Source organism: Microcebus murinus, chromosome 14 (genome assembly GCF_040939455.1).
Source record: "Microcebus murinus isolate Inina chromosome 14, M.murinus_Inina_mat1.0, whole genome shotgun sequence".
NCBI classification, from domain to species: Eukaryota; Metazoa; Chordata; class Mammalia; order Primates; family Cheirogaleidae; genus Microcebus; species Microcebus murinus.
This window is the reverse complement of record NC_134117.1, coordinates 81498681-81512009: the sequence shown is the minus strand read 5'-3', so window position 1 is coordinate 81512009 and position 13329 is coordinate 81498681. Positions and strand designations below refer to the sequence as shown.

The window sequence follows — 13329 nt, the reverse complement described above, 5'->3', positions numbered from 1 at the left end:
TCTTCTGGAACTCCCTCCCCTCTCAGACTCTCAAGGTTTTCTCCAGCGTGTCTGTTCCCACAGAGCAGACCTTTGGTCTGAGACCTGACAGTGCAGATGCCACGCATGCTGCCGCGTGGCGGCGGTGTCGCGGCTTGGGACAAGAGGAGGCCCCACGGTGCGGGCTGAGGCGCCAGGCAGCGCGGCGGGCGCTGAGGGTTGGGGTCACCCCCACCCCGGGCCGCCGCCGCGCTCCCAGAAAGGGGACAGAACAAGAGGCAAAAAAAAAAAAAAAAAAAAAGAAGCAGCCTGTGGCCCCCGGTATTCCCAGGCAGTCTCCCATCCAAGTACTGACCGGGCCCGACCCTGCTTAGCTTCCGAGACCAGACGAGATCGGGGGCGTTCAGGGTGGTGTGGCCCTAGACGGCGGCGGAGGGCGCCCCTGCCCCGCTCAAGAAGCCGAGCCTCTCTGCGCTTTCCCGCCGCCGCCGCCGCCGCCGCCGCCGCCGCCGCCGCCGCCGCCGCCTCCCGCCCCAGGCCCCGCGCCGGGCCGGGCCTGTTGAGTTCGCCGGCCGGGTCCCGTGGGCTCCCAGGGACGGGGGTGATGGGCGGGGCGGGGCGGGGGGCTGTCTCTCTATACACACACACACACACTCACACTCACTCACACTCACACAAGATGCGCCTCCACGGCTGGACTCGCCAAGGTGGAGCCCTCCCAGCCCCCCTCGTCTCCTCGCCCGGCCTCCTTCACCTACCCGCTGCCCACCCCCAGCGCGTCGCCGCCGCTGACGCTGACTGCGCACGCGCGCGCCCTTTGACCCCAGCCAGGGGCCGCCCTCCCCCACAACCCCTTTCAGCTGTGCCCCCCCTCGCCCTGTGGGTGGGCTGCCGCCTATTCCCCCGGGCCAGGGCTGGGGCACAGCGCAAGGGGGAGGGGAGCCAGTGTATGGGGCGTCTCTCTCTGGGGATGTGTCCCATGGGTGGGGTGGGGTGGCGTGGTTTGTGGGGCGCTGAAGAAATCAGTCCCCTCCATCTCCTACCTCTGGAAAACGCCCAAGCCCGTGGAGAACCGCCGGCACCGCTTCGTGGGGGCCGGGACCCTCCTCTGTGTCCTCCTGTGGCCCGGTCCAAGGGGCCTGGGCCTGGCCGGGGCTGCATTGGACCCCGACCACCCTGGCGTGTGGACTCGCTAAAAATCGGCCATTAGATATTGGATTCCAGCTTCATTGAGGTCATTTCACTAATGAGTGCACCGGAAAGAGTTTCCTAATCCATCTGTGAGGGTGGCAACTGAAAGAGAATTTGAAAGCTGACAGAATAGGCGAGGGAAGGCATAGGAGATTTCCACACCCAGCAAGGAAGCCTTTCCCGAAATGGAAGAAAGAAACGAGCAAACAGAGACACCGGTAGCCCGCCCGGAAAAGAGTCTGCCCCCGAGAGAAAGCACCCTGACCAGGTTCACCCGTGGGTGGGTGGCGAGCTAGCGGCGTTCAGAAGAGCGAGGCCCGCAGTCTGTGCGGAAGACACCTGCACTCGGGTGTGTGTGGCGGCCCGATTCACAAGCAGCTCTAGATGTTAAACCAAGGAGAAGCCAGGGAGTTCCCAAGGCCCCAGGTGTCCTCAGCCCACGACTGGCTGCTGTGGGAATGCGAAGCCCGGCTCCTTGTCTCAGAGCGGGGTTCCCAGGAGGATCAGGCTGAAGCTGGGACTTGGCCTCAAAGTGTCCCCTCGCATGGCCACCCCCTTCCCCTTCCTGCTCCTCTACTCCTGGTGCCCCTCCATCCAGGGGCCAGACCTTAAAGAGTCACCGCAAGAGAATCCTGGTCCCAAAGGAGCCTTCTGGGGGACCGGTGCTGAGAGAGGTTGTGGGCATGGCCCGCTGGGGCTCTGCCCGACCCAGGGCTGAGAGATGCCACCTCCCAGCTCTGGGTCCCTGCAGGAAGTGTTGGCAAGCACAGGGCCAGTCCCCCAAAGGCCCAGGTGCAGGGAGCCCAGGCCAAGCAGCCTGTGGAAGAAGCCACTTGCCGTGCCACCCCGGGAACAGGACTGCAGGCCCCGGCCCTTCCCACCTCCTCCTCCTCCTCCTCCTCCCCCCCCCCGCGCCCCCCCCCCGGACATGGCACAGGGCTCAGAGACACCTCAGACTCTTGCTACCCAAGGTGCGAAGGGCATCAGTTGCTCCTCCAAACCCCCCCCCGCCCAGCAGACCACGTTGTCCAGCCAGCCCCCGGGCCTCCCTGGGGTGCCCAGCACAAAAGTGCAGACACCCACCGGACCCTCAGTCTCAGCTTTCGGATGTTTTTGCCACTCTAAGGACCCGCAGGCCCGCTGGGCCTTCGGGCAGGACAGAGAGCCCCGGGATCCGACGTGGAGAGCTGCGTGTACGTACGTCCCCATCAGGAGGCGGTCCCCACCTCCGCGGCTCTCCCCTCGCGGGGAGCGGCAGCCCCAGCCGGCAGCCGCAGGGCATCAGGGAAGACACCAGGCTGGGCCCCCCGCGGCACAGCGGGGGCACGTCCCCCGCACTCGACTTAGGGAAGGCTGCTGGAGACTGCTGCGGCCACCCTGCTGCCGGGTTTCTGGAGGGCTTCCTGGAAGCAGCCTCCACACCAAGCCCTTGGAAGGCCCAGGCGACGGAGGAGCCGGTCAGGCAGGGGCCGAGGACGGTGAGAGGCCGGGCGGGAAGGAGCATGTCAGGCAGGGGCAGAGGACGGTGACAGGCCGGGCGGGGAGGAGCCGGTCAGGAGGGGGCCCAGGACAGTGACGGGCCTGGCCGGGGAGGAGTGCGTCAGGCAGGGGCAGAGGAGACGGGCTGGGTAAGGGGTAGGGTGACAGTTAGGGCACAATTCACAATCGCAAAGACGTGGAAGCGACCCGAGTGCCCATCCATCCAGGAGCACATTAATAAAATGTGGCGCGTGGACACCACGGAGTGCCATTCGGCTGTGAGGAGCAGCGGTGAGAGGGCGCCTCTCGTGTTCTCCTGGCCAGAGCTGGAACCCGTTCCAGTAAGCCAGGTATCCCAAGAATGGACACACGAGCACCACGTGAGCGCGCTCACCAGCAAATTGGTACGAACGGATGGACACCTAAGTGGACGGAGAGGAATCACCTTCATCGGGTGGGTGTCGGGCGGGTGGGGGGAGGCGATGGGCATCCACATCCATTAGGAATGGGGTGGGTGCGCACCGACTGGGGGATGGGCGCACTTGAAGCTCTGACCCCAGGGGGGAGGCTTGGAGAGGGCAACTGTACCCGACCTTAACACTGGTACCCCCACAATACGCTGGAACAACATGAGAGGTATATGAATGAGAACACAGGGGGGAGGGGTGCACGGGCAACACATGTCACCTGAATACTTGTACTCCCATCATCTGCTTGAAAAGAGAGAGAAAAGAAAATGCAATCATAGAGGTAAGAGACACTTTTTAAAAATCATGAATCCGAAGAGAAAAGTAAAAGGAGGCCTGTGGAGCAGGTCTGGGTGTGACTCCGGATCCCCCAACATCAGGTGCCACCACCAAAGATTCCTGCGTGGAGCCCATAGAACCCCCAAAAGCAACGGGACGAGTTCTGGTCACATACTCCCTCAAAATGACATCCTGGCCTTCTTCTGGAACTCCCTCCCCTCTCAGACTCTCAAGGTTTTCTCCAGCGTGTCTGTTCCCACAGAGCAGACCTTTGGTCTGAGACCTGACAGTGCAGATGCCACGCATGCTGCCGCGTGGCGGCGGTGTCGCGGCTTGGGACAAGAGGAGGCCCCACGGTGCGGGCTGAGGCGCCAGGCAGCGCGGCGGGCGCTGAGGGTTGGGGTCACCCCCACCCCGGGCCGCCGCCGCGCTCCCAGAAAGGGGACAGAACAAGAGGCAAAAAAAAAAAAAAAAAAAAAGAAGCAGCCTGTGGCCCCCGGTATTCCCAGGCAGTCTCCCATCCAAGTACTGACCGGGCCCGACCCTGCTTAGCTTCCGAGACCAGACGAGATCGGGGGCGTTCAGGGTGGTGTGGCCCTAGACGGCGGCGGAGGGCGCCCCTGCCCCGCTCAAGAAGCCGAGCCTCTCTGCGCTTTCCCGCCGCCGCCGCCGCCGCCGCCGCCGCCGCCGCCGCCGCCGCCTCCCGCCCCAGGCCCCGCGCCGGGCCGGGCCTGTTGAGTTCGCCGGCCGGGTCCCGTGGGCTCCCAGGGACGGGGGTGATGGGCGGGGCGGGGCGGGGGGCTGTCTCTCTATACACACACACACACACTCACACTCACTCACACTCACACAAGATGCGCCTCCACGGCTGGACTCGCCAAGGTGGAGCCCTCCCAGCCCCCCTCGTCTCCTCGCCCGGCCTCCTTCACCTACCCGCTGCCCACCCCCAGCGCGTCGCCGCCGCTGACGCTGACTGCGCACGCGCGCGCCCTTTGACCCCAGCCAGGGGCCGCCCTCCCCCACAACCCCTTTCAGCTGTGCCCCCCCTCGCCCTGTGGGTGGGCTGCCGCCTATTCCCCCGGGCCAGGGCTGGGGCACAGCGCAAGGGGGAGGGGAGCCAGTGTATGGGGCGTCTCTCTCTGGGGATGTGTCCCATGGGTGGGGTGGGGTGGCGTGGTTTGTGGGGCGCTGAAGAAATCAGTCCCCTCCATCTCCTACCTCTGGAAAACGCCCAAGCCCGTGGAGAACCGCCGGCACCGCTTCGTGGGGGCCGGGACCCTCCTCTGTGTCCTCCTGTGGCCCGGTCCAAGGGGCCTGGGCCTGGCCGGGGCTGCATTGGACCCCGACCACCCTGGCGTGTGGACTCGCTAAAAATCGGCCATTAGATATTGGATTCCAGCTTCATTGAGGTCATTTCACTAATGAGTGCACCGGAAAGAGTTTCCTAATCCATCTGTGAGGGTGGCAACTGAAAGAGAATTTGAAAGCTGACAGAATAGGCGAGGGAAGGCATAGGAGATTTCCACACCCAGCAAGGAAGCCTTTCCCGAAATGGAAGAAAGAAACGAGCAAACAGAGACACCGGTAGCCCGCCCGGAAAAGAGTCTGCCCCCGAGAGAAAGCACCCTGACCAGGTTCACCCGTGGGTGGGTGGCGAGCTAGCGGCGTTCAGAAGAGCGAGGCCCGCAGTCTGTGCGGAAGACACCTGCACTCGGGTGTGTGTGGCGGCCCGATTCACAAGCAGCTCTAGATGTTAAACCAAGGAGAAGCCAGGGAGTTCCCAAGGCCCCAGGTGTCCTCAGCCCACGACTGGCTGCTGTGGGAATGCGAAGCCCGGCTCCTTGTCTCAGAGCGGGGTTCCCAGGAGGATCAGGCTGAAGCTGGGACTTGGCCTCAAAGTGTCCCCTCGCATGGCCACCCCCTTCCCCTTCCTGCTCCTCTACTCCTGGTGCCCCTCCATCCAGGGGCCAGACCTTAAAGAGTCACCGCAAGAGAATCCTGGTCCCAAAGGAGCCTTCTGGGGGACCGGTGCTGAGAGAGGTTGTGGGCATGGCCCGCTGGGGCTCTGCCCGACCCAGGGCTGAGAGATGCCACCTCCCAGCTCTGGGTCCCTGCAGGAAGTGTTGGCAAGCACAGGGCCAGTCCCCCAAAGGCCCAGGTGCAGGGAGCCCAGGCCAAGCAGCCTGTGGAAGAAGCCACTTGCCGTGCCACCCCGGGAACAGGACTGCAGGCCCCGGCCCTTCCCACCTCCTCCTCCTCCTCCTCCTCCCCCCCCCGCGCCCCCCCCCGGACATGGCACAGGGCTCAGAGACACCTCAGACTCTTGCTACCCAAGGTGCAAAGGGCATCAGTTGCTCCTCCAAACCCCCCCCCGCCCAGCAGACCACGTTGTCCAGCCAGCCCCCGGGCCTCCCTGGGGTGCCCAGCACAAAAGTGCAGACACCCACCGGACCCTCAGTCTCAGCTTTCGGATGTTTTTGCCACTCTAAGGACCCGCAGGCCCGCTGGGCCTTCGGGCAGGACAGAGAGCCCCGGGATCCGACGTGGAGAGCTGCGTGTACGTACGTCCCCATCAGGAGGCGGTCCCCACCTCCGCGGCTCTCCCCTCGCGGGGAGCGGCAGCCCCAGCCGGCAGCCGCAGGGCATCAGGGAAGACACCAGGCTGGGCCCCCCGCGGCACAGCGGGGGCACGTCCCCCGCACTCGACTTAGGGAAGGCTGCTGGAGACTGCTGCGGCCACCCTGCTGCCGGGTTTCTGGAGGGCTTCCTGGAAGCAGCCTCCACACCAAGCCCTTGGAAGGCCCAGGCGACAGAGGAGCCGGTCAGGCAGGGGCCGAGGACGGTGAGAGGCCGGGCGGGAAGGAGCATGTCAGGCAGGGGCAGAGGACGGTGACAGGCCGGGCGGGGAGGAGCCGGTCAGGCGGGGGCCCAGGACAGTGACGGGCCTGGCCGGGGAGGAGTGCGTCAGGCAGGGGCAGAGGAGACGGGCTGGGTAAGGGGTAGGGTGACAGTTAGGGCACAATTCACAATCGCAAAGACGTGGAAGCGACCCGAGTGCCCATCCATCCAGGAGTGCATTAATAAAATGTGGCGCGTGGACACCACGGAGTGCCATTCGGCTGTGAGGAGCAGCGGTGAGAGGGCGCCTCTCGTGTTCTCCTGGCCAGAGCTGGAACCCGTTCCAGTAAGCCAGGTATCCCAAGAATGGACACACGAGCACCACGTGAGCGCGCTCACCAGCAAATTGGTACGAACGGATGGACACCTAAGTGGACGGAGAGGAATCACCTTCATCGGGTGGGTGTCGGGCGGGTGGGGGGAGGCGATGGGCATCCACATCCATTAGGAATGGGGTGGGTGCGCACCGACTGGGGGATGGGCGCACTTGAAGCTCTGACCCCAGGGGGGAGGCTTGGAGAGGGCAACTGTACCCGACCTTAACACTGGTACCCCCACAATACGCTGGAACAACATGAGAGGTATATGAATGAGAACACAGGGGGGAGGGGTGCACGGGCAACACATGTCACCTGAATACTTGTACTCCCATCATCTGCTTGAAAAGAGAGAGAAAAGAAAATGCAATCATAGAGGTAAGAGACACTTTTTAAAAATCATGAATCCGAAGAGAAAAGTAAAAGGAGGCCTGTGGAGCAGGTCTGGGTGTGACTCCGGATCCCCCAACATCAGGTGCCACCACCAAAGATTCCTGCGTGGAGCCCATAGAACCCCCAAAAGCAACGGGACGAGTTCTGGTCACATACTCCCTCAAAATGACATCCTGGCCTTCTTCTGGAACTCCCTCCCCTCTCAGACTCTCAAGGTTTTCTCCAGCGTGTCTGTTCCCACAGAGCAGACCTTTGGTCTGAGACCTGACAGTGCAGATGCCACGCATGCTGCCGCGTGGCGGCGGTGTCGCGGCTTGGGACAAGAGGAGGCCCCACGGTGCGGGCTGAGGCGCCAGGCAGCGCGGCGGGCGCTGAGGGTTGGGGTCACCCCCACCCCGGGCCGCCGCCGCGCTCCCAGAAAGGGGACAGAACAAGAGGCAAAAAAAAAAAAAAAAAAAAAAAAAGAAGCAGCCTGTGGCCCCCGGTATTCCCAGGCAGTCTCCCATCCAAGTACTGACCGGGCCCGACCCTGCTTAGCTTCCGAGACCAGACGAGATCGGGGGCGTTCAGGGTGGTGTGGCCCTAGACGGCGGCGGAGGGCGCCCCTGCCCCGCTCAAGAAGCCGAGCCTCTCTGCGCTTTCCCGCCGCCGCCGCCGCCGCCGCCGCCGCCGCCGCCGCCGCCGCCGCCTCCCGCCCCAGGCCCCGCGCCGGGCCTTGCCTGTTGAGTTCGCCGGCCGGGTCCCGTGGGCTCCCAGGGACGGGGGTGATGGGCGGGGCGGGGCGGGGGGCTGTCTCTCTATACACACACACACACACTCACACTCACTCACACTCACACAAGATGCGCCTCCACGGCTGGACTCGCCAAGGTGGAGCCCTCCCAGCCCCCCTCGTCTCCTCGCCCGGCCTCCTTCACCTACCCGCTGCCCACCCCCAGCGCGTCGCCGCCGCTGACGCTGACTGCGCACGCGCGCGCCCTTTGACCCCAGCCAGGGGCCGCCCTCCCCCACAACCCCTTTCAGCTGTGCCCCCCCTCGCCCTGTGGGTGGGCTGCCGCCTATTCCCCCGGGCCAGGGCTGGGGCACAGCGCAAGGGGGAGGGGAGCCAGTGTATGGGGCGTCTCTCTCTGGGGATGTGTCCCATGGGTGGGGTGGGGTGGCGTGGTTTGTGGGGCGCTGAAGAAATCAGTCCCCTCCATCTCCTACCTCTGGAAAATGCCCAAGCCCGTGGAGAACCGCCGGCACCGCTTCGTGGGGGCCGGGACCCTCCTCTGTGTCCTCCTGTGGCCCGGTCCAAGGGGCCTGGGCCTGGCCGGGGCTGCATTGGACCCCGACCACCCTGGCGTGTGGACTCGCTAAAAATCGGCCATTAGATATTGGATTCCAGCTTCATTGAGGTCATTTCACTAATGAGTGCACCGGAAAGAGTTTCCTAATCCATCTGTGAGGGTGGCAACTGAAAGAGAATTTGAAAGCTGACAGAATAGGCGAGGGAAGGCATAGGAGATTTCCACACCCAGCAAGGAAGCCTTTCCCGAAATGGAAGAAAGAAACGAGCAAACAGAGACACCGGTAGCCCGCCCGGAAAAGAGTCTGCCCCCGAGAGAAAGCACCCTGACCAGGTTCACCCGTGGGTGGGTGGCGAGCTAGCGGCGTTCAGAAGAGCGAGGCCCGCAGTCTGTGCGGAAGACACCTGCACTCGGGTGTGTGTGGCGGCCCGATTCACAAGCAGCTCTAGATGTTAAACCAAGGAGAAGCCAGGGAGTTCCCAAGGCCCCAGGTGTCCTCAGCCCACGACTGGCTGCTGTGGGAATGCGAAGCCCGGCTCCTTGTCTCAGAGCGGGGTTCCCAGGAGGATCAGGCTGAAGCTGGGACTTGGCCTCAAAGTGTCCCCTCGCATGGCCACCCCCTTCCCCTTCCTGCTCCTCTACTCCTGGTGCCCCTCCATCCAGGGGCCAGACCTTAAAGAGTCACCGCAAGAGAATCCTGGTCCCAAAGGAGCCTTCTGGGGGACCGGTGCTGAGAGAGGTTGTGGGCATGGCCCGCTGGGGCTCTGCCCGACCCAGGGCTGAGAGATGCCACCTCCCAGCTCTGGGTCCCTGCAGGAAGTGTTGGCAAGCACAGGGCCAGTCCCCCAAAGGCCCAGGTGCAGGGAGCCCAGGCCAAGCAGCCTGTGGAAGAAGCCACTTGCCGTGCCACCCCGGGAACAGGACTGCAGGCCCCGGCCCTTCCCACCTCCTCCTCCTCCTCCTCCTCCCCCCCCCCCGCGCCCCCCCCCCCCCGGACATGGCACAGGGCTCAGAGACACCTCAGACTCTTGCTACCCAAGGTGCGAAGGGCATCAGTTGCTCCTCCAAACCCCCCCCCGCCCAGCAGACCACGTTGTCCAGCCAGCCCCCGGGCCTCCCTGGGGTGCCCAGCACAAAAGTGCAGACACCCACCGGACCCTCAGTCTCAGCTTTCGGATGTTTTTGCCACTCTAAGGACCCGCAGGCCCGCTGGGCCTTCGGGCAGGACAGAGAGCCCCGGGATCCGACGTGGAGAGCTGCGTGTACGTACGTCCCCATCAGGAGGCGGTCCCCACCTCCGCGGCTCTCCCCTCGCGGGGAGCGGCAGCCCCAGCCGGCAGCCGCAGGGCATCAGGGAAGACACCAGGCTGGGCCCCCCGCGGCACAGCGGGGGCACGTCCCCCGCACTCGACTTAGGGAAGGCTGCTGGAGACTGCTGCGGCCACCCTGCTGCCGGGTTTCTGGAGGGCTTCCTGGAAGCAGCCTCCACACCAAGCCCTTGGAAGGCCCAGGCGACGGAGGAGCCGGTCAGGCAGGGGCCGAGGACGGTGAGAGGCCGGGCGGGAAGGAGCATGTCAGGCAGGGGCAGAGGACGGTGACAGGCCGGGCGGGGAGGAGCCGGTCAGGCGGGGGCCCAGGACAGTGACGGGCCTGGCCGGGGAGGAGTGCGTCAGGCAGGGGCAGAGGAGACGGGCTGGGTAAGGGGTAGGGTGACAGTTAGGGCACAATTCACAATCGCAAAGACGTGGAAGCGACCCGAGTGCCCATCCATCCAGGAGTGCATTAATAAAATGTGGCGCGTGGACACCACGGAGTGCCATTCGGCTGTGAGGAGCAGCGGTGAGAGGGCGCCTCTCGTGTTCTCCTGGCCAGAGCTGGAACCCGTTCCAGTAAGCCAGGTATCCCAAGAATGGACACACGAGCACCACGTGAGCGCGCTCACCAGCAAATTGGTACGAACGGATGGACACCTAAGTGGACGGAGAGGAATCACCTTCATCGGGTGGGTGTCGGGCGGGTGGGGGGAGGCGATGGGCATCCACATCCATTAGGAATGGGGTGGGTGCGCACCGACTGGGGGATGGGCGCACTTGAAGCTCTGACCCCAGGGGGGAGGCTTGGAGAGGGCAACTGTACCCGACCTTAACACTGGTACCCCCACAATACGCTGGAACAACATGAGAGGTATATGAATGAGAACACAGGGGGGAGGGGTGCACGGGCAACACATGTCACCTGAATACTTGTACTCCCATCATCTGCTTGAAAAGAGAGAGAAAAGAAAATGCAATCATAGAGGTAAGAGACACTTTTTAAAAATCATGAATCCGAAGAGAAAAGTAAAAGGAGGCCTGTGGAGCAGGTCTGGGTGTGACTCCGGATCCCCCAACATCAGGTGCCACCACCAAAGATTCCTGCGTGGAGCCCATAGAACCCCCAAAAGCAACGGGACGAGTTCTGGTCACATACTCCCTCAAAATGACATCCTGGCCTTCTTCTGGAACTCCCTCCCCTCTCAGACTCTCAAGGTTTTCTCCAGCGTGTCTGTTCCCACAGAGCAGACCTTTGGTCTGAGACCTGACAGTGCAGATGCCACGCATGCTGCCGCGTGGCGGCGGTGTCGCGGCTTGGGACAAGAGGAGGCCCCACGGTGCGGGCTGAGGCGCCAGGCAGCGCGGCGGGCGCTGAGGGTTGGGGTCACCCCCACCCCGGGCCGCCGCCGCGCTCCCAGAAAGGGGACAGAACAAGAGGCAAAAAAAAAAAAAAAAAAAAAAGAAGCAGCCTGTGGCCCCCGGTATTCCCAGGCAGTCTCCCATCCAAGTACTGACCGGGCCCGACCCTGCTTAGCTTCCGAGACCAGACGAGATCGGGGGCGTTCAGGGTGGTGTGGCCCTAGACGGCGGCGGAGGGCGCCCCTGCCCCGCTCAAGAAGCCGAGCCTCTCTGCGCTTTCCCGCCGCCGCCGCCGCCGCCGCCGCCGCCGCCGCCGCCGCCGCCGCCTCCCGCCCCAGGCCCCGCGCCGGGCCGGGCCTGTTGAGTTCGCCGGCCGGGTCCCGTGGGCTCCCAGGGACGGGGGTGATGGGCGGGGCGGGGCGGGGGGCTGTCTCTCTATACACACACACACACACTCACACTCACTCACACTCACACAAGATGCGCCTCCACGGCTGGACTCGCCAAGGTGGAGCCCTCCCAGCCCCCCTCGTCTCCTCGCCCGGCCTCCTTCACCTACCCGCTGCCCACCCCCAGCGCGTCGCCGCCGCTGACGCTGACTGCGCACGCGCGCGCCCTTTGACCCCAGCCAGGGGCCGCCCTCCCCCACAACCCCTTTCAGCTGTGCCCCCCCTCGCCCTGTGGGTGGGCTGCCGCCTATTCCCCCGGGCCAGGGCTGGGGCACAGCGCAAGGGGGAGGGGAGCCAGTGTATGGGGCGTCTCTCTCTGGGGATGTGTCCCATGGGTGGGGTGGGGTGGCGTGGTTTGTGGGGCGCTGAAGAAATCAGTCCCCTCCATCTCCTACCTCTGGAAAACGCCCAAGCCCGTGGAGAACCGCCGGCACCGCTTCGTGGGGGCCGGGACCCTCCTCTGTGTCCTCCTGTGGCCCGGTCCAAGGGGCCTGGGCCTGGCCGGGGCTGCATTGGACCCCGACCACCCTGGCGTGTGGACTCGCTAAAAATCGGCCATTAGATATTGGATTCCAGCTTCATTGAGGTCATTTCACTAATGAGTGCACCGGAAAGAGTTTCCTAATCCATCTGTGAGGGTGGCAACTGAAAGAGAATTTGAAAGCTGACAGAATAGGCGAGGGAAGGCATAGGAGATTTCCACACCCAGCAAGGAAGCCTTTCCCGAAATGGAAGAAAGAAACGAGCAAACAGAGACACCGGTAGCCCGCCCGGAAAAGAGTCTGCCCCCGAGAGAAAGCACCCTGACCAGGTTCACCCGTGGGTGGGTGGCGAGCTAGCGGCGTTCAGAAGAGCGAGGCCCGCAGTCTGTGCGGAAGACACCTGCACTCGGGTGTGTGTGGCGGCCCGATTCACAAGCAGCTCTAGATGTTAAACCAAGGAGAAGCCAGGGAGTTCCCAAGGCCCCAGGTGTCCTCAGCCCACGACTGGCTGCTGTGGGAATGCGAAGCCCGGCTCCTTGTCTCAGAGCGGGGTTCCCAGGAGGATCAGGCTGAAGCTGGGACTTGGCCTCAAAGTGTCCCCTCGCATGGCCACCCCCTTCCCCTTCCTGCTCCTCTACTCCTGGTGCCCCTCCATCCAGGGGCCAGACCTTAAAGAGTCACCGCAAGAGAATCCTGGTCCCAAAGGAGCCTTCTGGGGGACCGGTGCTGAGAGAGGTTGTGGGCATGGCCCGCTGGGGCTCTGCCCGACCCAGGGCTGAGAGATGCCACCTCCCAGCTCTGGGTCCCTGCAGGAAGTGTTGGCAAGCACAGGGCCAGTCCCCCAAAGGCCCAGGTGCAGGGAGCCCAGGCCAAGCAGCCTGTGGAAGAAGCCACTTGCCGTGCCACCCCGGGAACAGGACTGCAGGCCCCGGCCCTTCCCACCTCCTCCTCCTCCTCCTCCTCCCCCCCCCCGCGCCCCCCCCCCCGGACATGGCACAGGGCTCAGAGACACCTCAGACTCTTGCTACCCAAGGTGCGAAGGGCATCAGTTGCTCCTCCAAACCCCCCCCCCGCCCAGCAGACCACGTTGTCCAGCCAGCCCCCGGGCCTCCCTGGGGTGCCCAGCACAAAAGTGCAGACACCCACCGGACCCTCAGTCTCAGCTTTCGGATGTTTTTGCCACTCTAAGGACCCGCAGGCCCGCTGGGCCTTCGGGCAGGACAGAGAGCCCCGGGATCCGACGTGGAGAGCTGCGTGTACGTACGTCCCCATCAGGAGGCGGTCCCCACCTCCGCGGCTCTCCCCTCGCGGGGAGCGGCAGCCCCAGCCGGCAGCCGCAGGGCATCAGGGAAGACACCAGGCTGGGCCCCCCGCGGCACAGCGGGGGCACGTCCCCCGCACTCGACTTAGGGAAGGCTGCTGGAGACTGCTGCG

The 13329-nt window shown here is 64.5% G+C and overlaps 4 pseudogenes; all 4 read right to left on the bottom strand.

The window, feature by feature from the left end:
- Positions 1–285: 285 nt before the first annotated feature.
- Positions 286–404, bottom strand: LOC142876121 (uncharacterized; annotated as a pseudogene).
- A 3475-nt stretch (positions 405–3879) lies between these two features.
- On the bottom strand, positions 3880–3998 carry LOC142876120 (uncharacterized; annotated as a pseudogene).
- Positions 3999–7472: 3474 nt separating this feature from the next.
- LOC142876119 (uncharacterized) lies at positions 7473–7591 on the bottom strand (annotated as a pseudogene).
- Positions 7592–11071: 3480 nt separating this feature from the next.
- LOC142876117 (uncharacterized) lies at positions 11072–11190 on the bottom strand (annotated as a pseudogene).
- Positions 11191–13329: the final 2139 nt, after the last annotated feature.